The sequence below is a fragment of the Pseudophryne corroboree genome, chromosome 9 (genome assembly GCF_028390025.1).
Source record: "Pseudophryne corroboree isolate aPseCor3 chromosome 9, aPseCor3.hap2, whole genome shotgun sequence".
Lineage (NCBI taxonomy): Eukaryota > Metazoa > Chordata > Amphibia > Anura > Myobatrachidae > Pseudophryne > Pseudophryne corroboree.
Window position 1 is genome coordinate 83,431,807 of NC_086452.1, and position 12,413 is coordinate 83,444,219.

Below are 12,413 nucleotides of genomic sequence, written 5' to 3' on the forward strand. Positions count from 1 at the left end.
AGACCTGGTGGCCACGGCAACTGCTGGGAAATCCACATTTTTACCCCAGGCAGCCTCTCAACATAAGAAGACGCCGTATTATCAGGCGCAGTCCTTTCGGCCCCATAAGGGCAAGCGGGCAAAAGGCTCCTCATTTCTGCCCCGTGGCGGAGGGAGAGGAAAAAGGCTGCAGCAAACAGCCAGTTCCCAGGAACAGAAGCCCTCTCCCGTTTTCTGCCAAGTCCTCAGCATGACGCTGGGGCTTTACAAGCGGACTCAGGGGGTGGTCTTCTGTTTGCCGGCGGTCGGGCTCCCGGCGCTCAGTATACCGGCGCCGGGAGCCCGACAGCCGGCATACCGACAATTATTTTCCCTCGTGGGGGTCCACGACCCCCATAGAGGGAGAATAAAATAGTGTGGCGCGCGTAGCGCGCCACCGTGCCCGTAGCGTGGCGAGCGCAGCGAGCCCACAAGGGGCTCATTTGCGCTCGCCAAGCTGTCGGTAAGCCGGCGGTCGGGCTCCCGGCGCCGGGATGCTGGTCGCCGGGAGCCCGACCGCCGGCCAGCCGTAGTGAACCCGACTCAGGCACTCCCCTAAAGTCTGCTTTACCGACGTCTCCCTCCGACAGGGAGGCGGTATTGGAAGCCATTCACAAGCTGTATTCCCAGCAGGTGATAATCAAGATACCCCTCCTGCAACAGGGACAGGGGTATTATTCCACGCTGTTTGTGGTACCGAAGCCGGACGGCTCGGTGAGACCTATTTTAAATCTGAAATCCTTGAACACTTACATACACAGGTTCAAATTCAAGATGGAGTCACTCAGAGCGGTGATTGCGAACTTGGAAGAAGGGGATTATATGGTGTCTTTGGACATCAAGGAGGCTTACCTCCATGTCCCAATTTACCCTTCTCACCAAGGATACCTCAGGTTTGTGGTACAGAACTGTCACTATCAGTTTCAGACGCTGCCGTTTGGTTTGTCCACGGCACCCCGGGTCTTTACCAAGGTAATGGCCGAAATGATGATACTCCTTCGAAGGAAGGGAGTTTTAGTTATCCCGTACTTGGACGATCTCCTGATAAGGGCAAGATCCAGGGAACAATTGGTAGTCGGGGTAGCACTATCTCAAGTAGTGTTGCGGCAGCACGGTTGGATTCTCAATATTCCAAAATCGCAGCTGATCCCGACGACACGTCTTCTATTCCTAGGGATGATCCTGGACACAGTCCAGAAAAAGGTGTTTCTCCTGGAGGAGAAAGCCAGGGAGTTATCCGAACTAGTCAGAAACCTCCTAAAACCAGGCCAAGTGTCAGTGCATCAATGCACAAGGGTCCTGGGAAAAATGGTGGCTTCCTACGAAGCAATCCCTTTCGGCAGATTCCACGCAAGAACTTTCCAGTGGGACCTGCTGGACAAATGGTCCGGATCGCATCTTCAGATGCATCAGCGGATAACCCTGTCACCAAAGTCAAGGGTGTCTCTCCTGTGGTGGTTGCAGAGTGCTCATCTTCTAGAGGGCCGCAGATTCGGCATTCAGGACTGGGTCCTGGTGACCACGGATGCCAGCCTGCGAGGCTGGGGAGCAGTCACACAGGGAAGAAATTTCCAGGGCTTGTGGTCAAGCCTGGAGACATCACTTCACATAAATATCCTGGAGCTGAGGGCCATTTACAATGCCCTAAGCCAAGCAAGACCTCTGCTTCAAGGTCAGCCGGTGCTGATCCAGTCGGACAACATCACGGCAGTCGCCCACGTGAACAGACAGGGCGGCACAAGAAGCAGGAGGGCAACGGCAGAAGCTGCAAGGATTCTTCGCTGGGCGGAAAATCATGTGATAGCACTGTCAGCAGTGTTCATTCCGGGAGTGGACAACTGGGAAGCAGACTTCCTCAGCAGGCACGACCTCCACCCGGGAGAGTGAGGGACTTCACCCAGAAGTCTTTGGAAAAAACCAAAGGTGGACATGATGGCGTCTCGCCTCAACAAAAAATTGGACAGGTATTGCGCCAGGTCAAGGGACCCTCAGGCAATAGCTGTGGACGCTCTGGTAACACCATGGGTGTACCAGTCAGTGTATGTGTTTCCCTCCTCTGCCTCTCATACCCAAGGTACTAAGAATTATAAGACGGAGAGGAGTAAGAACTATACTCGTGGCTCCGGATTGGCCAAGAAGGACTTGGTACCCGGAACTTCAAGAGATGCTCACAGAGGACCCGTGGCCTCTACCTCTAAGAAGGGACCTGCTCCAGCAAGGACCCTGTCTGTTCCAAGACTTACCGCGGCTGCGTTTGACGGCATGGCGGTTGAAGGAAATCCTGAAGGACAAAGGCATTCCGGAAGAAGTCATTCCTACCCTGATCAAAGCTAGGAAGGATGTGACCGCAAAGCATTATCACCGCATTTGGCGGAAATATGTTGCGTGGTGCGAGGCCAGGAAGGCCCCAACGGAGGAATTTCAACTGGGTCGATTCCTGCATTTCCTGCAAACAGGAGTGTCTATGGGCCTAAAATTAGGATCCATTAAGGTTCAGATTTCGGCCCTGTCGATTTTCTTCCAGAAAGAACTGGCTTCAGTTCCTGAAGTTCAGACGTTTGTCAAGGGGGTGCTGCATATACAGCCTCCTTTTGTGCCTCCAGTGGCACCTTGGGATCTCAATGTAGTTTTGGGGTTCCTAAAATCACATTGGTTTGAACCGCTTAAATCTGTGGATTTGAAATATCTCACATGGAAAGTGGTCATGCTGTTGGCCCTGGCTTCGGCCAGGCGCGTGTCAGAATTGGCGGCTTTATCTTATAAAAGCCCTTACCTGATTTTTCATACGGACAGGGCAGAATTGAGGACTCGTCCACAATTTCTCCCTAAGGTGGTTTCAGCGTTTCACCTGAACCAGCCTATTGTGGTGCCTGCGGCTACTAGGGACTTGGAGGACTCCAAGTTGCTGGACGTTGTCAGGGCCCTGAAAATATATGTTTCCAGGACGGCTGGAGTCAGAAAATCTGACTCCCTGTTTATCCTGTATGCACCCAACAAGCTGGGTGCTCCTGCTTCTAAGCAGACTATTGCTCGTGGGATTTGTAGTACAATTCAGCTTGCACATTCTGTGGCAGGCCTGCCACAGCCAAAATCTGTAAAAGCCCATTCCACAAGGAAGGTGGGCTCATCTTGGGCGGCTGCCCGAGGGGTCTCGGCTTTACAACTTTGCCGAGCAGCTACTTGGTCAGGGGCAAACACGTTTGCTAAATTCTACAAATTTGATACCCTGGCTGAGGAGGACCTGGAGTTCTCTCATTCGGTGCTGCAGAGTCATCCGCACTCTCCCGCCCGTTTGGGAGCTTTGGTAAAATCCCCATGGTCCTTACGGAGTTCCCAGCATCCACTAGGACGTCAGAGAAAATAAGAATTTACTTACCGATAATTCTATTTCTCGTAGTCCGTAGTGGATGCTGGGCGCCCATCCCAAGTGCGGATTGTCTGCAATACTTGTACATAGTTATTGTTAACTAAATCGGGTTATTGTTGTTGTGAGCCATCTTTCCAGAGGCTCCTCTGTTATCATGCTGTTAACTGGGTTCAGATCACAAGTTGTATGGTGTGATTGATGTGGCTGGTATGAGTCTTACCCGGGATTCAAAATCCTTCCTTATTGTGTATCGTCCGGGCACAGTATCCTAACTGAGGCTTGGAGGAGGGTCATGGGGGGAGGAGCCAGTGCACACCAGGTAGTCCTAAAGCTTTACTTTTGTGCCCAGTATCCTGCGGAGCCGCTATTCCCCATGGTCCTTACGGAGTTCCCAGCATCCACTACGGACTACGAGAAATAGAATTATCGGTAAGTAAATTCTTATTTTTCCGTATTTTGGAATAATTGCATACCATAATGAGATATCATGGCAATGGGACCTAAATCTAAGCACAGAATGCATTTATGTTTTATATGCACCTTATATACACAGCCTGAAGGTAATTTTAGCCAATATTTTTTATAACTTTGTGCATTAAACAAAGTGTGTCTACATTCACACAATTCATTTATGTTTCATATACACCTTATATACACAGTCTGAAGGTCATTTAATTAGAGATGAGCGGGTTCGGTTTCTTTGAATCCGAACCCGCACGAACTTCACTTTTTTTTTCACGGGTCCGAGCGACTCGGATCTTCCCGCCTTGCTCGGTTAACCCGAGCGCGCCCGAACGTCATCATGACGCTGTCGGATTCTCGCGAGACTCGGATTCTATATAAGGAGCCGCGCGTCGCCGCCATTTTCACACGTGCATTGAGATTGATAGGGAGAGGACGTGGCTGGCGTCCTCTCCATTAGAATAGATTAGAAGAGAGAGAGAGAGAGAGAGATTGTGCAGACAGAGTTTACCACAGTGACCAGTGCAGTTGTTGTTAAGTTAACTTTTATTTAATATATCCGTTCTCTGCTATATCCGTTCTCTGCCTGAAAAAAACGATACACAGCAGTCACACAGTGTGACTCAGTCTGTGTGCACTCAGCTCAGCCCAGTGTGCTGCACATCAATGTATAAAAGCTTATAATAATTGTGGGGGAGACTGGGGAGCACTGCAGGTTGTTATAGCAGGAGCCAGGAGTACATAATATTATATTAATTTAAAATTAAACAGTGCACACTTTTGCTGCAGGAGTGCCACTGCCAGTGTGACTAGTGGTGACCAGTGCCTGACCACCAGTATAGTAGTATATTGTTGTATACTATCTCTTTATCAACCAGTCTATATTAGCAGCAGACACAGTACAGTGCGGTAGTTCACGGCTGTGGCTACCTCTGTGTCGGCAGTCGGCACTCGGCAGGCAGTCCGTCCATCCATAATTGTATAATTATATACCACCTAACCGTGGTATTTTTTTTTCTTTCTTTATACCGTCGTCATAGTCATACTAGTTGTTACGAGTATACTACTATCTCTTTATCAACCAGTGTACAGTGCGGTAGTTCACGGCTGTGGCTACCTCTGTGTCGGCAGTCGGCAGGCAGTCCGTCCATCCATAATTGTATTATTATAATATATACCACCTAACCGTGGTTTTTTTTTCATTCTTTATACCGTCATAGTGTCATACTAGTTGTTACGAGTATACTACTATCTCTTTATCAACCAGTGTACAGTGCGGTAGTTCACGGCTGTGGCTACCTCTGTGTCGGCAGTCGGCAGGCAGTCCGTCCATCCATAATTGTATTATAATATATACCACCTAACCGTGGTTTTTTTTTCATTCTTTATACCGTCATAGTGTCATACTAGTTGTTACGAGTATACTACTATCTCTTTATCAACCAGTGTACAGTGCGGTAGTTCACGGCTGTGGCTACCTCTGTGTCGGCAGTCGGCAGGCAGTCCGTCCATCCATAATTGTATTATAATATATACCACCTAACCGTGGTTTTTTTTTCATTCTTTATACCGTCATAGTCAGTCATACTAGTTGTTACGAGTATACTACTATCTCTTTATCAACCAGTGTACAGTGCGGTAGTTCACGGCTGTGGCTACCTCTGTGTCGGCACTCGGCAGGCAGTCCGTCCATCCATAATTGTATTATAATATATACCACCTAACCGTGGTTTTTTTTTCATTCTTTATACCGTCATAGTGTCATACTAGTTGTTACGAGTATACTACTATCTCTTTATCAACCAGTGTACAGTGCGGTAGTTCACGGCTGTGGCTACCTCTGTGTCGGCAGGCAGTCCGTCCATCCATAATTGTATTATAATATATACCACCTAACCGTGGTTTTTTTTTCATTCTTTATACCGTCATAGTCAGTCATACTAGTTGTTACGAGTATACTACTATCTCTTTATCAACCAGTGTACAGTGCGGTAGTTCACGGCTGTGGCTACCTCTGTGTCGGAACTCGGCAGGCAGTCCGTCCATCCATAATTGTATTACAATATATACCACCTAACCGTGGTTTTTTTTTCATTCTTTATACCGTCATAGTCAGTCATACTAGTTGTTACGAGTATACTACTATCTCTTTATCAACCAGTGTACAGTGCGGTAGTTCACGGCTGTGGCTACCTCTGTGTCGGCACTCGGCAGGCAGTCCGTCCATCCATAATTGTATTACAATATATACCACCTAACCGTGGTTTTTTTATACCACCTAACCGTGGCAGTCCGTCCATAATTGTATACTAGTATCCAATCCATCCATCTCCATTGTTTACCTGAGGTGCCTTTTAGTTCTGCCTATAAAATATGGAGAACAAAAAAGTTGAGGTTCCAAAATTAGGGAAAGATCAAGATCCACTTCCACCTCGTGCTGAAGCTGCTGCCACTAGTCATGGCCGAGACGATGAAATGCCAGCAACGTCGTCTGCCAAGGCCGATGCCCAATGTCATAGTACAGAGCATGTCAAATCCAAAACACCAAATATCAGTAAAAAGCCTCTTTTTTTCTTTGCGTCATGTGCTGTTTGGGGAGGGTTTTTTGGAAGGGACATCCTGCGTGACACTGCAGTGCCTCTCCTAGATGGGCCCGGTGTTTGTGTCGGCCACTAGGGTCGCTAATCTTACTCACACAGCTACCTCATTGCGCCTCTTTTTTTCTTTGCGTCATGTGCTGTTTGGGGAGGGTTTTTTGGAAGGGACATCCTGCGTGACACTGCAGTGCCACTCCTAGATGGGCCCGGTGTTTGTGTCGGCCACTAGGGTCGCTTATCTTACTCACACAGCGACCTCGGTGCAAATTTTAGGACTAAAAATAATATTGTGAGGTGTGAGGTATTCAGAATAGACTGAAAATGAGTGTAAATTATGGTTTTTGAGGTTAATAATACTTTGGGATCAAAATGACCCCCAAATTCTATGATTTAAGCTGTTTTTTAGTGTTTTTGGAAAAAAACACCCGAATCCAAAACACACCCGAATCCGACAAAAATAATTCGGTGAGGTTTTGCCAAAACGCGTTCGAACCCAAAACACGGCCGCGGAACCGAACCCAAAACCAAAACACAAAACCCGAAAAATTTCAGGCGCTCATCTCTACATTTAATACAATATTTTTAATAACTGTGTATTAAACAAAGTTTGTGTACATTGAGCCATCAGAAAACAAAAGTTTCACTATCTCACTCTCGCTCAAAAAAGTCTGTATTTCGGAATATTCCGTATTTCGGATATTTGGATATGGGATACTCAACCTGTATTACTCTTTTGAAAATCACTGTCTATGTCAGTACAGTGACCCTAAAAAGTGCCTCTTTAGGTAGTACTGACCCATGAAAAGTGTTCCAGCCAAAGTTGTGCGAAAATTAATTTATCAAACAATCTCTTATTTACATAGTTACCTTCACTATCAAAATGTCCTGAAGGCTTCTGAATTAGAGTCTTTTCAAAATGCCAAGAGAACAAGCAATTTTCCCATGAGGCAGCTTACCTGCTTGTATGGTGGGTGGGGACATGTCGCGATGATGCAAATTGTGTCATCACACCACGCCCATTTCAGTGAACAGTGGTGAGGATATACTGTGTTCTTCTGTCTCTGGTGTCCGTGGCAGTGCAAGGGTGTTTTAAGAGAGGGGTTGCTTTCTGTTGTGTGCTGATTCCAAAGGCTCCCATATTTTACGAGTTACATAGACAGAAAATGTCTAGGTCAATAGTCAATAGGTGCCTTACAAAGTTGTGTCGACATGTGTCAACCATATGTGAATCGACAATTATCATGTTGACCATTTGAACATGTTGACCTTTTGTACCTTTTCCAGAGTCGACCTAATGCATGTCTAACTAGACCTTGTAATCAGGTGCCCATGGTATTAATGATGTTTGTAGGAGAGTGGAAGGAGCTGGGGCCCCCAACATGACATAGCCGCACCCTGTGTATCACAACTGCGCATACAGTCCCAATTTGGGACTGACAAAAGTTGGATGGTGTGGATCATTTTTATACAAAAGTTGGGAAATACGGACATCTGTGCGTCTATTATTGGCCATGTGGACTCTTCTATAAGGCGCGGGGTATATTGGTGTGCCTTTTTGGAGTATTGGAGTTTTTTAAAGATTTTTTTAGATTTTTTTTTATCCAACTCCTGTTTCAACAGATAAGCGTCCACTTGCTGGATCCTTTTTTTTTCCAGGTCACCTCAGTGTTTCCATACACCTCAGTATGCCCCATTAATTGGATGCTTGGGTATAAAAGTCCACTGCTCTCCATTGAAAGCTGACATTTCTAACGAGATGACCTTTTCAGCACTCCGTAATGATTATCGTCTGGCTTTGTTTGGACACAATAACACATACTTCACACCACAGAGAGAATATGGGCTTTGAAAACTATTCAAAATCCGGTTAGCAAAACGAGTAAATTGGGTAGAAACATTCATCAGCTTGTTATTGTTCTGCTATCGATTTGAATGCTCTTTCATCTTTTCTGTTGCATTATAGAGTTCCAAATTAACTCTTAGTCCCTATTCTTGTTTTCGTGGATTCTATTAAAAGGTCAAACGCTTTGAGAAAGACAGATCGGCAGGATAAAGGCTGTATGATAACCATCATCCTTGAAATAACCTTTAACGGGACTATCCCTCTCATGACTATCGTAATTGATGTGCTCATTAGACAAATAAAAGCTTTTTCGATATTTGGATATTGTGGTAACAAGGGGGAAGGAAATCACAAATCTTCTTTTTACATCTATGCAAGACTTACCCCGGCAGTTTGTGTCTGTTCTTCAAGGTTCTAAAATATACAAGATACATATTTAAAAGGTCAGCTGGAATTAGTTGTGGTAGTGGAAAATCAGATAAGGTTTTTACCTTATGACCGTTGCTCTTCATGACTGTATTTTACTGGCTGTTTATCTTCAAACTGCCAGTTCACCTTTATTGCAAATTATTTCTGTCGACCTCAATGCCCTGTGCAAGCTGGCAGTATTCCTGCCAACTGTAAGCGCTAATCTTAAAGTAAATGTTGTTGATCTAATATAACAGTGCCTTGTGGCATGCACTAGCAGAAGTTCTTATACCTTTTAACAACACCTAAAGCGGGTCTTGGCCAAATTTTTATTTTTATTTTACTTACTCCACAATGGCATTTAGTTAATACTAAATGAATATACAACACTAGCCAAGCTTGCTGTTTTAGTCGTTATACGGTAGAAGTACTGGTTGAGTATCCCTTATCCAAAATGCTTGGGACCAGAAGTATTTTGGATATTGGATTTTTCTGTATTTTGGAATAATTGCATTCCATAATAACATAGTAACATAGTAACATAGTATCTGAGGTTGAAAAAAGACAATTGTCCATCGAGTTCAACCTATTTGTGGTCTCCTATGCATGATGATTTGACTAAAATTTCTGACTGATGCTGCTGTCAGCCGTTGCATTTTATCCCTATTTATAGTAACTATGACTATGCACCATACCCCTGGATATCCTTATCCATTAGGAATTTATCTAACCCATTCTTAAAGGTGTTGACAGACTCCGCCATTACAACTCCCTCAGGCAGGGAATTCCAAACACGTATTGTCCTTACCGTGAAAAAGCCTTTACGCCGTATTGTGCGGAATCTCCTCTCCTCTAACCTGAGCGAGTGTCCACGAGTCCTCTGTGTTGATCTAACCAAAAACAGGTCCCGCGCAACTCTGTGTATTGTCCCCTTATATATTTGTAGATGTTGATCATATCCCCTCTTAGTCTCCGCTTTTCCAATGTAAACATGCTTAGTCTTTCAAGCCTTTCCTTGCATGCCATCGTCTCCATGCCCTTAATTAGTTTGGTCGCCCTCCTCTGTACCTTTTCAAGCTCCAGGATATCCTTTTTGTAGTACGGTGCCCAGAATTGTACACAGTATTCAAGGTGTGGCCTCACTAGTGATTTATATAAAGGGAGTATAATACTCTCGTCCCTAGCATCAATACCCCGTTTTATGCATGCTAATATCTTATTAGCCTTCTTTGCTGCAGTCCTACTTTGGGTACTACTGCTTAGTTTGCTATCTATGAGGACACCTAAGTCCTTTTCCAGTACAGAATCCCCTAATTTTACCCCATTTAGTAGGTAGGTGTAATTTATGTTCTTGTTACCACAGTGCATTACCTTACACTTGTCTGTGTTGAAGCGCATTCTCCATTTGGCTGCCCATGCTTCTAATTTAACTAAGTCGTTCTGAAGAGACTCGGCATCCTCCTCTGTATTTATAGCCTTACACAATTTGGTATCATCTGCAAAAATTGACACCATGCTCTCTAGACCTTCTGTTAGGTCGTTAATGAAAATATTGAACAATAGCGGTCCTAATACTGAGCCTTGCGGCACACCACTTAGCACTTCAGTCCAAGTTGAAAAAGATCCATAAACCACAACGCGCTGCTCCCTATTATCTAACCAGTTTTTGACCCAAGTGCATATTGTGCTTCCTAGCCCTGATTCTTGTAGCTTGTAGATAAGTCTCATGAGATATCATGGCGATGGGACCTAAGTCTAAGCACAGAATGCATTTATGTTTCATATACACCTTATACACACAGCCTGAAGGTCATTTTAGTCAATATTTTTAATAACTTTGTGCATAAAACAAAGTTTGTGTACATTGAGCCATCAGAAAACAAAGGTTTCACTATCTCACTCTCACTCAAAAAATTCCGTATTTCGGAATATTTGGATATGGGATACTCAACCTGTACTTATACTACATCCTGGCTGCTTCCCCCATGCTCCCCTACCATCTGTACCTGATTATATAGCACAATTTTTTTTAGGTCTTTACGCTAATACTGTAGCCGTTGGGCATCCTATTGAGATGCCAACTAGCCGCGGAGCCAATTTGACGATATGCGCACAAAGATGCTTCATCGATCAGTCATCAGCTGCACCGCTGTACAGTATAAGAACGCCACAGTTGCTCACAATGTATGTATGAATTTGGTGAAACATCATCTTTTAGGGGTCTATTTACTAAGCCCTGGATGGAGATAAAGTCGCTGGAGATAAAGTACCAGCCAATCGGCTCCTAACTGCCATGCCACAGGCTGAGTTTGAAAAATGACAGGTAGGAGCTGATTGGCTGGTACTTTATCTCCAGCGACTTTACCTCCATCCAAGGCTTAGTAAATAGACCCCTTAATGCAGTCTCTGACATCGACATGCCGCCGACATACGCACTGCCATTAGTCATCAACCCAATATATAACAAATAAATGTGAAGCGTCCCAAGGCACAAATATATGGGATTGTGCTGTTGCCTGTACAAAAGGACTACCCAATCCTTTTAAAATACAAGAAAATATACACAATCTATAGATATAGCGCTCAGTCTTGTTCCAATATGATAAATAGAATTTTTCATACAATGGTGAATAGTCTTAAGTACTTAGTCCATCAGTGAAAAAAACATTACTTAGTCCATTAGACAGTTCTGTGCTCAAGCGGCTCTTCAAACGTCCGATAATGTGGAGTACCTCGGAAATAGTATATTTGTATTCAAGGGCACACCCCTTAGAGTGCAGCCTGCAGGCAATAAATATTCAAGTGAAACCAAGTAGATATTCCATCTATACTCAATATGGATAAAGGAATCAAGGTGCTGCGTACCAGAACTCACACAGGAGCAAGGTGTATGAAGCTAATAAAGGTATCTTTGCTTCGTCACCACGTGAATGGAAATAATATCAGCCGATCACCTTCATATAAAGTAAACCGTCCTTTAGTTGAACGTACCATACTCACACAATAAAGTGATATGTAAGGCTTGCTTAGTACTTACATACTACCCACGCTGCGGGTTCTATTCCCACTCTATGGGTGGCGTAGACAACCACGAGTGGGAATAGCCCTGGTGCGCCGGCTGTTGGTATTATCGTCATCGGGATCCTGAACTCCGGAATCCCAACAGCCGGCATTTTTAATTGCAACCCAATCCTGAGATGTGAGTAAAGCAAAAAAGAGCAAGAATCTTCTGTATCTGGGCAAACCATGTTGCAATGCAAGGGGTATAAATACATTTATTGTTTGTGCATGCAGGGCAAATACTGGCTGCTATTGCATGTAGCCCACAAATGCTGGACAAATGCTAAATCAGTGCTGCTACACTGATATTTAGATTTGAGTTGGACACTCCCCTCTCACATCTAAATCTCTCTGCACATGTTATATCTGCCCCACCTGCAGTGCAACATGTTTTTTTTTCAAGGTGCACAATTACCCAGTCTTGTTTGCTTTACTCCCAACTCAGAACTATTTCCAGAGTTCAGAGGTGTTCTGAAAAGGGTTCTCAGGCCAGTGGTACTGTAGTTCAGTGATTAGTTACACGAGGTTCCTCATAAAAATAAATAAAATAGAAGCAGTTTGCATCCACTCTCAATGCCCACCCAGCAACCCACTCCCAAATTTAGTGACCGGAGGCACATTTCTCACTTACCCAACCTAGTTACACCACTGCTTTTTC

At 44.7% G+C, this 12,413-nt stretch overlaps 1 protein-coding gene across 1 annotated transcript in view; it reads left to right on the forward strand.

Moving 5' to 3' along the window:
• Positions 1 to 12,413, forward strand: part of BEND5 (BEN domain containing 5) — a 1,224,740-nt gene that overhangs the window by 970,647 nt on the left and 241,680 nt on the right. The window lies entirely within an intron of this gene.